The sequence below is a fragment of the Pinus tabuliformis genome, chromosome 3_2, assembly GCF_031772625.1.
Source record: "Pinus tabuliformis cultivar Carrire ecotype Pingquan chromosome 3_2, CPIR1, whole genome shotgun sequence".
NCBI lineage: Eukaryota > Viridiplantae > Streptophyta > Pinopsida > Pinales > Pinaceae > Pinus > Pinus tabuliformis.
This window is the reverse complement of record NC_142302.1, coordinates 352,737,725-352,751,142: the sequence shown is the minus strand read 5'-3', so window position 1 is coordinate 352,751,142 and position 13,418 is coordinate 352,737,725.

Below are 13,418 nucleotides of genomic sequence, written 5' to 3'. Positions count from 1 at the left end.
ATCATTCCTCTCCCCTTAGTAAGAAATGGTTCACATTGCATTTTGAGATGGGGAAACTTTTGCTGAACTTAGTCTTTAGTAAGCCACCTAGCTTGGTGTAGGGGTGGGTCAATCTTGACAACTCAATACAGTAGGATCTTATGTTGGAAATTGTTACTGATCTATGTGTCTATTATTTGATTAGTTGTGGTCCATTCCATGTAGTTTGTGTTAAGATTTGTTGGTGTTAGACGTACTGCAATGTCTGATGTGTCCAACAATGGTGGAAAGTATGGTTGATGGAGGTCCACCTTGAAAATTAGGTGCAGGCAAATGAATAGTGGAATGATGATCTTGAAAAAATTCTCCCACAACCTTGGTGATGGTGTAAGGCCCATATAAGAGTGGTTGGAGATTATGATGGGATCCAACAAGGCATTCATTTCACAAACGCACTTGTCACCCACCTCAAACTTATGTGCCACTCAATGTTGATCATTCCATTGCTTGTACTTAGCATTGGACTTATCCAAGATTTCATGCATGTACTAGCAAATGTGTTAGATGTGTTCAATAAACCTAGTCACTTTATTAGCCTGAGTCTATACATGTGCATTTGTGTCTATGTAGTCGCATGAGGCATGGCAACATCAATTATACACACTGATTGAAATCTCAGACCCACTTGAAAGGGAATGCAACCAATCAAGCTATGGAGAGCTCTATTATAACTATGTTTCACATAAGGGAGGCTCTCATCCCAGTTTCATGGATTCTTGGAGTTGTACATGCATAATATATGCATTATCATTCTATTAACGAACTTTGTATGGTCATGAGTATGGGAATGGAATGCAATCAAATTGGTGAGCTTGGTGTCTAATAATATCTAGATGCTTCACCAAAATGTGCTCAGGAACATACTATCCTAATCTGATATAATGGTTGGAGGGATCCCAAAATGTAGCCACACTCATTCAAAGAAGTGTTTGGTAATGTCCTCTCCTGGGATACTCTTCTTACAAGCCACCAATATAAACATCTTAGAGAATCTATCCACAACCACAAATACATAGTCATTAACATGATTGGTAGAAGGGAGGTCTAACAGATAGTCCATGAAGATGGATTCCCAGGGATGGCTGAGAGTAGGCAAAGAAGTGTACAAGCCTTGCTTCTTGATGGTTGGTTTGGCCATGGCACACACAATGCAGGATTTGATATATTTTCCAACATCTTTTCAAAATTTTGGCCAATAAAAATACTTTTGTAGTAAAACCATAATTTTCTCCACACCAAAGTGTCATGTGACCCGACTGTAGCTCACTTCCTAAACCATCTTTGCACACTCGCTTGAATGAAGATAAAGGTGGCCCAGGCACCATAATAATGAATTTTGGAGGTGGAAATATGGAACTTTCTTTCCATACACTAGCATATGGTATGTGGTGGCAAACTCTAGATCATTTTTGTATAGTTGCATTCAGCCAAAGGTCTCATGGCCATAAGGGTTGAGAACTGTAGTTATTGTTCTCACTAGGGATCGACTCACGCAATGTCCAACATGATTGTTTCTTCCCTTTTTTTATTTAATGGTCAAGTGGAATTGTGGTAGATATGTAAACCACTTATGATTTTGATCATTTTGTAACTTCCATTGTGTGTGTATAAAATGAATATTTCAAAGATCTATGTGGTTGATCGTCTCCTTCCCCAGAATTTAATGTTTCCATTGTTGGCACACCTGCACGATAGAATACATATATTTATCATGGGTGGAGTATTTTCAAATCGTATCACAAAGTGCCTCACTGTGATAGGCCATCAGATTCCCTTGCTCGGTGAGGAATGTACCAATGACATAGTGAGAGCCATTTATCTCACTTTCAAATGGTTGTTTCATGTTTGGAAATGTGAGTACATGTGAAAAGCAGAGGTGGTGCTTCAAATCAACGAATGCCTTTTTTTGGGACTTGGACCACGAAAAATTTCTTTCACGTCACCCTTGGTAACCTAACTCAAATACAAAGTGATATGAGAGAATCCAAGCAAAAACCTTTCATAAAAATTAACAAGACCTAAAAACCTGCAAAACATTGTTACAATGGTCAAAGGTTGGCAAGTCCAAAATAACTTGGCTCTTAGTCAAATCCACATGCACACCTTTCTCATCATTGATGTAGCTGAGATATTATACTTGGCTCATGCCAAAGGTGCATTTCTCTAAGTTGGTACATATTTTATGTTGCTTTAGGGTTTGAACGACCTTCTGAATGTGTTGAAGGTGTTATTACCAACTTGTGTTGAAGATGAGGATGTCATCCAAATATACAACCATGAAAAATTTGGTGAAGGAATGCAGCATGTCATCTATATCCCTCATAAAAGTTGCAGGGGAAATTTTCAACCCAAAAGGCTTGACTAACCACTCAAAAAAACCCTCCTTAGATTTAAAGGTAGTCTTCCATACATCCATGGGTTCTATTAAAACCTGGTGATAGCCAGACTTCAAATTGATATTGCTGAAATACTTGGTGTTATAGGCCATTCTTTCACATCTGGTCAATAGGCCTACAAATCAGATCAATCCACATATGTGAACATGTTGTCATCATGCCTACACAAATCCCTAAGTAATACCTTTCCAAAAATTCTGAGTTTCTAGGATTAACTACTCATAATTAATGCTTTTAACCCCAACACACCATATCCCTTTAGCCACCTGCGTTCAACATTGTTTTTTCCTTTATGTAGAAGCACTGATAAGAGCTTGTTTCTCCCTTTTGTAGGTGTGTTGATTCTAGAAATTTAGGAAAATAAAAATTATTTCCGAAGCTTCCTCTTCTAGAAGCTTCTAGGAGTTATTTTAACCATTCACCATGGATTAGAAGCTCACGTCCTATCTATTCCTACCTTGAACTTCACCTCTTATCCCTTGACCTCATCCTCCCAGCAAAAGTGGATCTTAAGCCCATTATGGTAAATTCTAAAATACCATCCATCTCCTAAAAATTTACTACCATGCATAGCATAAGGGTGAGACTTTGAAGAATTATCATGCCCTCATGTCACTTCTTGAATCTAAAGGAGTCATCATTTTCATACATTTGGGTGATATTGAGGTGTTCTTGGTGATAAGGAAGCACAAGTTAGCTCGAGGAGATCTCTACAAGATAAGCTATTATTCTTGGTTGTAAACTCTCTCCTATTTTTATGAGTACAAAGAGTATCTTGCTTTCCTAAATGTGTTGTGTTACATTTACATTCATGTATTTCAATATCTCGTTGATTCATTGAATAGAGTAATTGAATTATGTTGTGTAGATGTTGTGGATCCTTGGCTTGTTTTAATTATATGTGCAGGTACTAATTATAGCAGTTGGAGCTATAATTGGACATGACAAACAAGGAGGAAAGCAAAGATTGTGACAGATTCCAAGTAGGATTCTTTCCCTTTATTCCATTTCTCTAAAGAAAACTCTATATTCTCATATTTTATGCTTTCTTTGATTCATGATATATTATTTGTCTTCTGTTTTTGTAGACTAGTCCACTAGGTGTAGTGAAATCAAATTTTCTTGCAATAGTAAATTCTATATAAAAATATGCCCACTTGAGTTGACCAAGAAGGCCACCAATTGATGTAAATTGATGCCTTTTCCTGATAATTATTTTGTTTAGTTGTCGATAATCGATAATGCAGAGCCTTTATGTTCCATCCTTTTTCTGTAGAAGTACAATCTATCTCCCTCAAGATGAAGAACTTGGTCAGATGTGACACTTTTCATGTGACTCCTGGATTTTTCTCTTAATTTCTTCATTTTCCAGTATTGAGCAATGGTATATCAACCCACTAGGTGGAGGTGCGACAAAAGTAAGATTGATCAAATACTTGACCTGATAGTGCAAAGTTATCTGTGTGGGTGAGGAGAAGATGTCCCTATATTCTTTCACAACCTTATCCACCTGCTTCTGCTACATGGGGGAACCCTTCCCCAGGGCCATGGATATGGCCACTATCTTTGCCTTACTTTGAGATTGAAATAGAAAGAAAAGAAAAATTATCACTCTGGAGATGATCTTACTACATTTCTTGTAAGAGATTAAATACATAGTGGTAGGTGACGCTACGTCTATTATATTGTATAAATTATTTCCCAAAGTAATAGTAACAGTGTGAGGCCTAGACTCATTCACAACATGTCGCTTCCACAAGCACAGTTGGACTAATAACACATTACAAAATTGAAGAGGAAAAACATCACACAATATCTCATCTGTGAAGGGTTTGATGTTGTAGGGAAGGAAACATTGCTATCTGAAGTGAAGATATTATCCTTGGTGTAGTCACTTGTGTAGTTTTAACCCCGTACAAAAATTACCTACATACAAATTCTAAAAAATAGAAAATAAACAATGGAGAGAGCACAAAACATAAAATAGATTTACACAGATATTTTCCTCTGGATCCCAAAACTGAGACTACCAGATTGATTTATCATTATATTCCTTTCAATGTTACAATACATATATACACATGTTGGATCATCCATAAACCCCAATCCCTTTACCCTATATTAGAACATATTCGTATTTTGCTTGACCGGATCTTCAAAATACCATGGGCAGAAAACCATCATGCCCAAAACCATGTGCGAAAACCATGTGCAAAATCATAGGTAGGTATTCCCACCTAATGTAGAGTCCAAAACAAAAATCCCCGTGGCGCTACCCCGCACCCTGTAGAGGGGGGCTACCGACCCCCTAAAACCCGCCAACAAGGGGGGATGCCACCCCCCTACTGTGCCCGATGCAACAAACAAGGGTGGCTAGTGATGGAAAGAATATAACACACACCCAACATTCTCCCACTTGTTGTTTTATTTCCACAGGGGGCCACAGGAGAGATTAGTCATTTGTTCATCCCTCCAACACACATTGTTTCTCTACACCAACAGAACATCTTAGTTCTCAGAGGATTTTTCAATGCATCTACAATATTCTTCAAAGTGTTCACCTTTATGAGGAACATCTTTTTGTCCTCAACCATATCCTTCACAAAGTGATACTGAACATCAATTTGCTTTGTCTTTAAATGATAAGCAGGGTTCTCTTCCAAGAAAATTTCAATTTGGTTGTCGCAGTCTATCCTTATCGCTCGTTGTACCAACCCCATACTTGGACACAATCTCTATAACCAAATTGCTTTGTTACTTGCATGAGTGGCTTCCATGTATTATGAATCTATACTTGAAAGTACCACTACAGACTGTCTCTTGCTTATCCAACTGACTGCACCTCCAAACAGGTTAAATACATAACCACTTGTATATATTCTCTCATCCAGATCTCCAACCTATTCTGCATCAACAAATCCATGGATGTCCAAAAGTCTATCCAATCCTAGTATTTCTTGATAGCATAGACTATAATCACTAGTGCCATGCAAATACCTGAAAACTCACTTCCCTATTGTCCAATGCCCCTTCCCTGGTTTTGACATAGGCTTGCACAATACTCCCACTGCATTTGCAGTGTATGGTCTAGTACATACCATTACATACATCAGGCTACAAACTTCCTTTCATATGGAACATGGGACATGTCCTCTTCCTCCTTTTGTGTCTTGGGAGATTGTTCAGCAGATAACTTTACACCTACAAGAATAGGAAACTTCAGTGGTTTACTATCCTGCATATTAAACCTTTGCAGTATCATCTCGACATACTTCCTATGGTTTAATAAGATCTTCCTCTTTGCCCAATCTTGTTTAATTTCCATGCCCAAAATATAGTTTGTAACATCAAGATATTTCATGTCAAGTTTGGAGGACAATTGGGTCTTCAATTCTTGGATAATTTCTTTGTTATTTCCAATCAGAAACATATCATCCACATACAAGACCAAATAAATAACACAGCCACCAATTAATTTAAAATACACACAATGATCTTCTTTGCTTCTGGTGAAGCCAAGTCCCCGTATATATGTATCAAATTTCTGATATCACAACCTTGTCGACTGTTTTAACCAATACAAAGACCTTTTTAACTTGCATACAAGTTATTTCTTACCCTTCACCACAAAGCCTTCAAGTTTCTTCATGTAGATCTCTTCTTCCATATCCCCACGAAGAAATGATGTCTTCACATCCATATATTCTACCTCAAAATCAAAATTAGTAGCAATAGAGAAAATTAATCTAATAGAAGCTACCTTTACAATAGGAGAAAACATATCCACCAACACATGGGAATAACTTTTTTCTACCAACCAAGATTTTTCTTTCTCCACCTTTCTTTATGGATTCATATTCTTCTTAAACACCCATTTTCCTCCAATGGGTTTCCTTCCAAGAAGCAACTCCACTAGATCCCAACACTCATTTTTGTGGAAAGATGCCATTTTATCAACCATGGCCTCTTTCTAGATTTTTCCATCCTCTGAACATATTGCTTCCCTGACAGTTATGGTATCATCATCAGTAATGGATAAAGAAAATTTTCAATAGAAAGTGGTTGGACTATACCTTTCTAGATGCCTTCTTTCTTGAACTGATCTTCTCACAACTGGAGTATGTGGCTCTTCATCTTATGATTCCTCTTCTGCTATAGAGTTTGATTCCTCCTCCTTTAGCTCAAAATATATCTTCTCAGGTTCCTTTGGTAGGAATTCATGTTTAATAACATATTTCATCTCTCTAAACACACATTGTGGTTGTACACAACCTTCCTTGTTTCTGGGTTCCAAAGCTTATAACCTTTTAAACCATCCTTATACCCAATAAAGATGCACCTTTCAGATTTACTATCCAACTTGGTTCCTTTTTCCTTTAGAACATGTACATATGCAACACATCTAAATACCCTCAAATGTGAAAGAGAGGGTTTCTTACCAGTCCATACCTCTTGTGGAGTATTATCCTCTAATGCTCATGAAGGTGATCTATTGACAAGATAACATGCAGTCTGCACCACCTCTGCCCATAATTCCTTTCCTAACCCGACACCACTGAGCATGCTTCTTTCCTTTTCCATCAATGTCTTGTTCATTCTTTCTACAACTACATTTTTCTAAGGTGTGTATGGAGTAGTTTTCTTCTATGCTATACCACACTTCTTACAAAAATCTTCAAGTTTGTTCTTGCAAAACTCTCCACCGTTAGCTGTCCTTAATACATGTATCTTCTTCTTTGTCTAGTTTTCCACCAGAGCCTTAAATTCCTTAAACCAGTCAAAGACTTCATATTTATTCCTCAAGAAATATATCCATGTATTCCTTTAGAATTCATATATAAATGATACATAGTACACAAACTTACCCTATGATGCAACCAACATAGGCCCAAAGATATCAATGTGCACAAGATCTAATATTAGTTTCACCCTCTTAGCACTAGAGGGGAAACTCGCCCGATTTTTCTTGCCATATACACAATTTTCACATAAATCAAAATCCAGAGAGAAATTAGACATACCTTCTATCATACCATTACCATGAAGTATTTGAAGGACCTTCTTTTGAATATGTCCAAGCCTTTGATGCCATAACATGGTCTTTTTTCCAGAGACCACTAGATTTTCTACTCCACTTTCAGGAACCACATAATTGTTGCACTGATCAATAATAGTGCTACCTTGAAGTTTGCACATAGTTGCAATCTGAACTCCTTGTACCAATACTAGTGCTCCCTAAACTGTCTTCCAGGTATCTTTCTTGCACGTTGTTTTTAAACCTGCATCATCCAACTTACTTACAGAAATCAAATTTCTAGCCAATGCAGGAATATGCAAAACAACTGGAAGTGTTCTAATATTTCCACCTTACAACTTCAACTTGAATTTTCTGTGACCAAAGATTCTAGCCTTTCTGTCATCCCCTAAGAAGACATCACTACAGTCCTATTTATCATACTCATAGAACCACTCCCTATGGGGACTAAAGTGAAAGGATACACCTAAGTCAATCAACCATGCCTCATGATCTGCATGTGTACTTGAAGAAGAAGCCAAGTACACATCCCTACCTTCATCTAACATGTTTTTTACCTCTACATAAGGAGCATCATCAGATCCCTTTCCTTTCTTAGGAGCTTTAGATCTACAGTGTTTTCTAAGTGACCTTCTTTTCTGCATTTCGAGCACACCTTTACCGGTTTTCTTTCAGATTTATATCTCCCTCTCCATTTAGATCTCCCACTTGAGGATTTACTTTTGTTTCTATTCTGGGATTGTCTGCGTATAGACAAGACATCACCATTATGGCCCTCTATATTTTTCCATCTCATCACCATTATGGTCCTCTATATCTTTCCATCTCATCACCATTAAAATGCAAGGTAGTCACACTGCTATCTATTGTAACAACTAGACTATCCCATCAATCCAGTAGAGAAAACAACAAATTGATCCATTTACCTTCATTTGAAATTTTTATATCAATAGATAACAACTGGCCTACCACAGTATTAAAAGCATTCATATGCTATGTCACTGAGTCTCCATCCTTCATACTCAAGTTATACATCTCTTTTTTAGGAACAATTTACTCACCAGAGACTTAGATTGATATAAATTCCCTAACTTATCCCAAAAAGCCTTCATTTGAAACTTCCCTTGATATATTCAACAATACTAAATCTAAGATACACAATCAGATTGTAGTCTTTTCCTTTCGATACAACTTCACCCAGTCTTCAGCTGAAATTGTCGTTGGTCTAGTACCCATATCTACCACGATCCACTAATCTTTATCCACCAGCTAATCCTCCATGTTGAGTTTCCACAACTCAAAACTCTAAGCATTAAATTTATTAATCTCTATCTTTCCAATGCTTGTCATCTTCCTTCACCACAAGAATCGATCTCACAAATCTCCTTATGAATAGGGTCTACCATAGGCCCGAGCAAAACCCCTCAGCAGAAAAGGCATCACCTTGAAGCCAAAAACACTCCTATACCAAAAAAACAATGGCGAGAGCGTAAAACATAGAATAGATATACACAAATATTTTCCCCTAGATCCCAAAAATGGGACTATCAAATTGATTTTTCAATATATTCCTTTCAATGTTACAATACATATATATACATGTTGAAGCATCCATAAACCCCAATCCATTAAGCCTAGATTAGAACATAATTGTAGTTCCCTTGACAGGATCTCGAACATACCATGGGCCGAAAACCATCATGCCCAAAACCATGTGTGAAAACCACGCACAAAACCATAGCTAGGTCTACCCACCTAATATAGGGTCCAAAAAAAATTTCCTCAGGGTGTTTCCCTAGACACTGTAGAGGGGGGCTATCACCCCCCTCAAAACCCATAGCAAGGGGCACTGCCGCCCCCTCGTGTTGGGGCAAGTGATGTAAAGAATATAACACACACCCTGCAGCATGATGGTGTATGGTTATGAGTGTGGTGTGCTTAGTAGGCCCAACCACTTAACAACCTCCAGCAAATGAGGTTCTTTGGCTCCCACTAACGATAATGAGCTGCAATGGAGAACCCTTCACCCACATGTATGACTGGAAGAGATTCTCCCTCTCCTCTCGATCTTTAGGCTCAGTCTACTGGACCTTAGTGGTGAAAATAGGATTTGCGTAAATAATATGCTTCACCTTGTCATTCCTCTTGTTGGGTTATGGCTCATAATTAGAACATGCATCAGACTCTTAAGCTTTTAGCTTGACCACCAATAACTGCTTGGCATGACACTCATTTTTGTTATGGGTGGGGATCTTATGGAACTCGCATCACTTTCCTATGTCCTTCTTCATCTTCGTTGTGATTTTCTTTGCTTGGGGCTTTGATGGGATTCCCTAAGATGCTCCACCTTGGGTTTACCCTTTGTTCTATGGTTTGGGGGTCGTCTTTCCCTGCTTTTGATTCAAATATCAAAAGTCACACTTCTTTTGTTTAAATTTTTGTTCAACCTTGGAAGCATATCGGTATGTTGCACCAAGAAAAGACATGTCCAACAAATCCATTTCCCCCTAAATGTATTTTTATAGACAAATGTGAGACTTGAGAACCAGATGTCACTCAAAGTCTTTAATACCTATATTTGTGCATAGTGTATGAAAATTATTTTTCATCTCATGCATATCTTGGTCCCTCTGTTGTCATAGTGTGTTCCATTGTATGTACTTGTCCTGATATCTCCTTAGAGGGTAATATTGTTCGTTAATAGTGTCTTGGAAAGAGTTCCAAGAGGCTTCAGTTGTAAACAAATAGGGTTACTCTGCCCTTTTCTCACAGTATGTTTCCAACCAGTCCTTGACTTGTGGGGCGACCTTAATCAGTGCAAAAGAAATACTTTTCCTATCAAAGAAACTATGGACTAAAAGATAACCTTCGAGTAGATTCCACAATTTTACTACAACATTTTCATTCTATTTGACCTCTAAATATATCGATATCGAAGTTAACTTGTACCTTGAAGGGGTTGGCACCTCCAAATTGACTAGTAAACGAAGATGCATCACCTATCAGCGTCTGCTGAAGTATTTGGGAAAAGTTTTCCATCATCTCATTCCTCCTCCTCTTGAGGGTTTCCTCGAGCAACAGTGTGATAGGAAGGCATTGGTGTCAACGGTGATGATATTAGAATGACTCAACTAGTTCAAGTCCTAACTCCTTATACCCTGACCTCATTGGGTACATGAATACAAAACAAAGAAAGAGAAGACTACTTTGAAACTGCTAATCTAGATTTATGAAGGAAAAAAATGAAATATGGATATAAACAATTATCTAAATTGGATCATTATATTATTTATCATTCATATTAATGCATTCAGAGTGGAAAAAGCGGAGGTATCATCTCAAGGGAAAAATTTTACTAGCGGGACCCAATTCGGAATTTCCACTTTAGCACCACACCTTTTCATGTTATTCTACACACAAAGGTATTTCCAATGGTGCAAGAAGCACGTCAATAAAAGGTTATGCCACTCATAAGTTGACCTTCTTGTTTTCACCATCATGGTTTGAGAGGATGTTGCGTCAGCCCCATCATTAATGGGAAAGGGGCTAGCCACGTGTTTGTGATGTAAAATACTCTAGAAGAGTATTGTAACTCTAGTTAATATTTGATGTAGTCAAACTTAACCACTAGTAGGCTATCGAGTTGTGTTATAATTGGCCTACCTGGAGGAAGAAGCATTCCATTCTTACAAGAGAATTTTGTTCCATAATCAAGCAAAGATAGCTAGGAGAGATATGAGGTAGAGCACACAGAGAGGATATATACAGTGTAGCAACCCACAAGCCATATTCCTTACTTCTTTGTACCTACAACCTTATTTTCTAGATAGACAAAGAGAGCGCAGTGGCCTCGCCTTCCAGTTGGGTTTTCTCCTAAAAGTGTTTCCCACAACGTATATGGTGTCTTATGTGTTTGTGTGAGCATATTTTAACATTCTCCATTTTCTGCATAATTTCCATCTATATGCATTCACTAATTATAGTAAGGTCTACAGATCTAAAAATTTAATAAAACTTTAATAGTGTAGAAATTCATATTTTTTAATATAATATTATCATATTCATTCTAACAAACTATCCAGTGGAATATCCATGGAATTTTATGTACCGTTTTATATCAGAGTGGGTTTCTTATGGTATTTTGTGGATATTGTAGCGATCTAGATAAGTGTTGCGAAAAATTGTAAAACCCTAATTATGGTCGATGAATCTATAAATGACCCTCATGATCCTGCAAAGGTGAGGATTATGCGATTGGAACAACAAGTCATAGATATCAAATGTAATGTAAACATCCTCGTGGTGGCCTTGAATAACAAGTTGGGGATATTTAGAGAACATGGGGGTTTGAATGAAGATGAAAAAATAGAATGGGGGTCAGAAGGTTGAGGAGAAAAAGAGAACTAATTGGAGAAAGAACTTGAAAAACATCAACCAAGTTTAACCATTGTGAACTAATCATAGTCCCTATTTAAAATGGAAGTGAAATTCAATATCAAGCCATACCATAGCAAGATTTATGCTCTTAAGCTGAACCATTTTTTGTAACAACTAGAAAATTATTTTAGCATCCACAAGATTGAAGAAGGAAAAAAAATATCATTTGCATGGCTGAAATTAGAAGGCCATGCACTCACTTGGCAACAGAGCCACACATATATCCTCAGGTTGTAGGGAGAACCTATAGTGGCTAAGTGGGAATATTTCAAACCCTTCATTAAGTCATACTTTTATCTGATTGATTACGTGGAGGACCAGTGGATCTGGTGGCATTACTTTAGGAAAAAGTTAGGCCAAGGCATGTAGGAGTGCTCCACGAAGTTTCGAAAGATGGCCATAATGTAGGGTATCTCTCCAAAGAACCCATATGTACTCATCAAGTATTTGGGGGCTCTGCACCACCATCTATGTAAGCAAGTGATGTATTTCAACCCTAGATCGGTGGATGAGGGTTGTGCACAAGCATAGTACCTGGGGAAAATAGGCCTGAAGAGAGCACAATCAAGTGGATTGAAGGAGAAGGATCAACGTGACGCTTCTAAGGAGGGGAAGAAGAGGAAAAAAGTGGGAAATATAAAGAGATGACAACCACAACACAACCGTGAAAAGATCCTAGAAACCACTACAACATTGATGGCCATACAAAGGAGAAGTGTTGGAATTTGCACCTAGAGCTAAACCCAAAGAATAGGAAGAAAGATAATATGAAGCAAAATATCATGGCTACTGATTTGAGCAACCAAATTTAAAGCATATCAAACATGTATGAGAATATAGTACGTACATCATTGCAAAAGGAGGTTAATTTGAGTAGCCTTTAGTTCCAGGAATAGAAGAAATGACCAAACTATTCCTTACAAAGATACATTTCAAGAAGAGGAAGATTGATGCTCTATTTGACTCAAGATCATAGGAAACTCTCATTTTTGCGGATCTGATCAAGATGTTGGGATTGGAAATTCATGATCATCCAAACCCATATTCATTGGGATGGGTATATAAGGACGCAGAGTTTAAGGTAACTAAATAGTGCAAAAATAGATTTTCTATTAGTGTTCGTTTTGTTGATGAAGTGTATCTAGATTTGATTCCTTTGATGTATGTGGTGTCGTGTTCAGGATTCCATAAATGTACATGTGCGATGCAATACTCATGAGGAGATCAAACTAGTGTTGATAAGTCAAGGATGTAAAATCGTTCATCAATGCTGATAGAGGCAAGTCAAAAATTTCACTGGTAAGTGCCAACAAGCCGAGAAATTTATTAGTTCTAGAAAGAAGTATGTTTGATTTTTTTTAAGATAAAGTAAGTTTGAATTGGAGTCAATAAGAGGAAATGCATCCATGGGGGTTTGTACTAAGAAACAAAAAAAAGCAATTGGAGGAATTATTACAGGCATACAAGGTTGTGTTATGGACCCTAAAGGGTTACCACCTAAGAGAGAATTC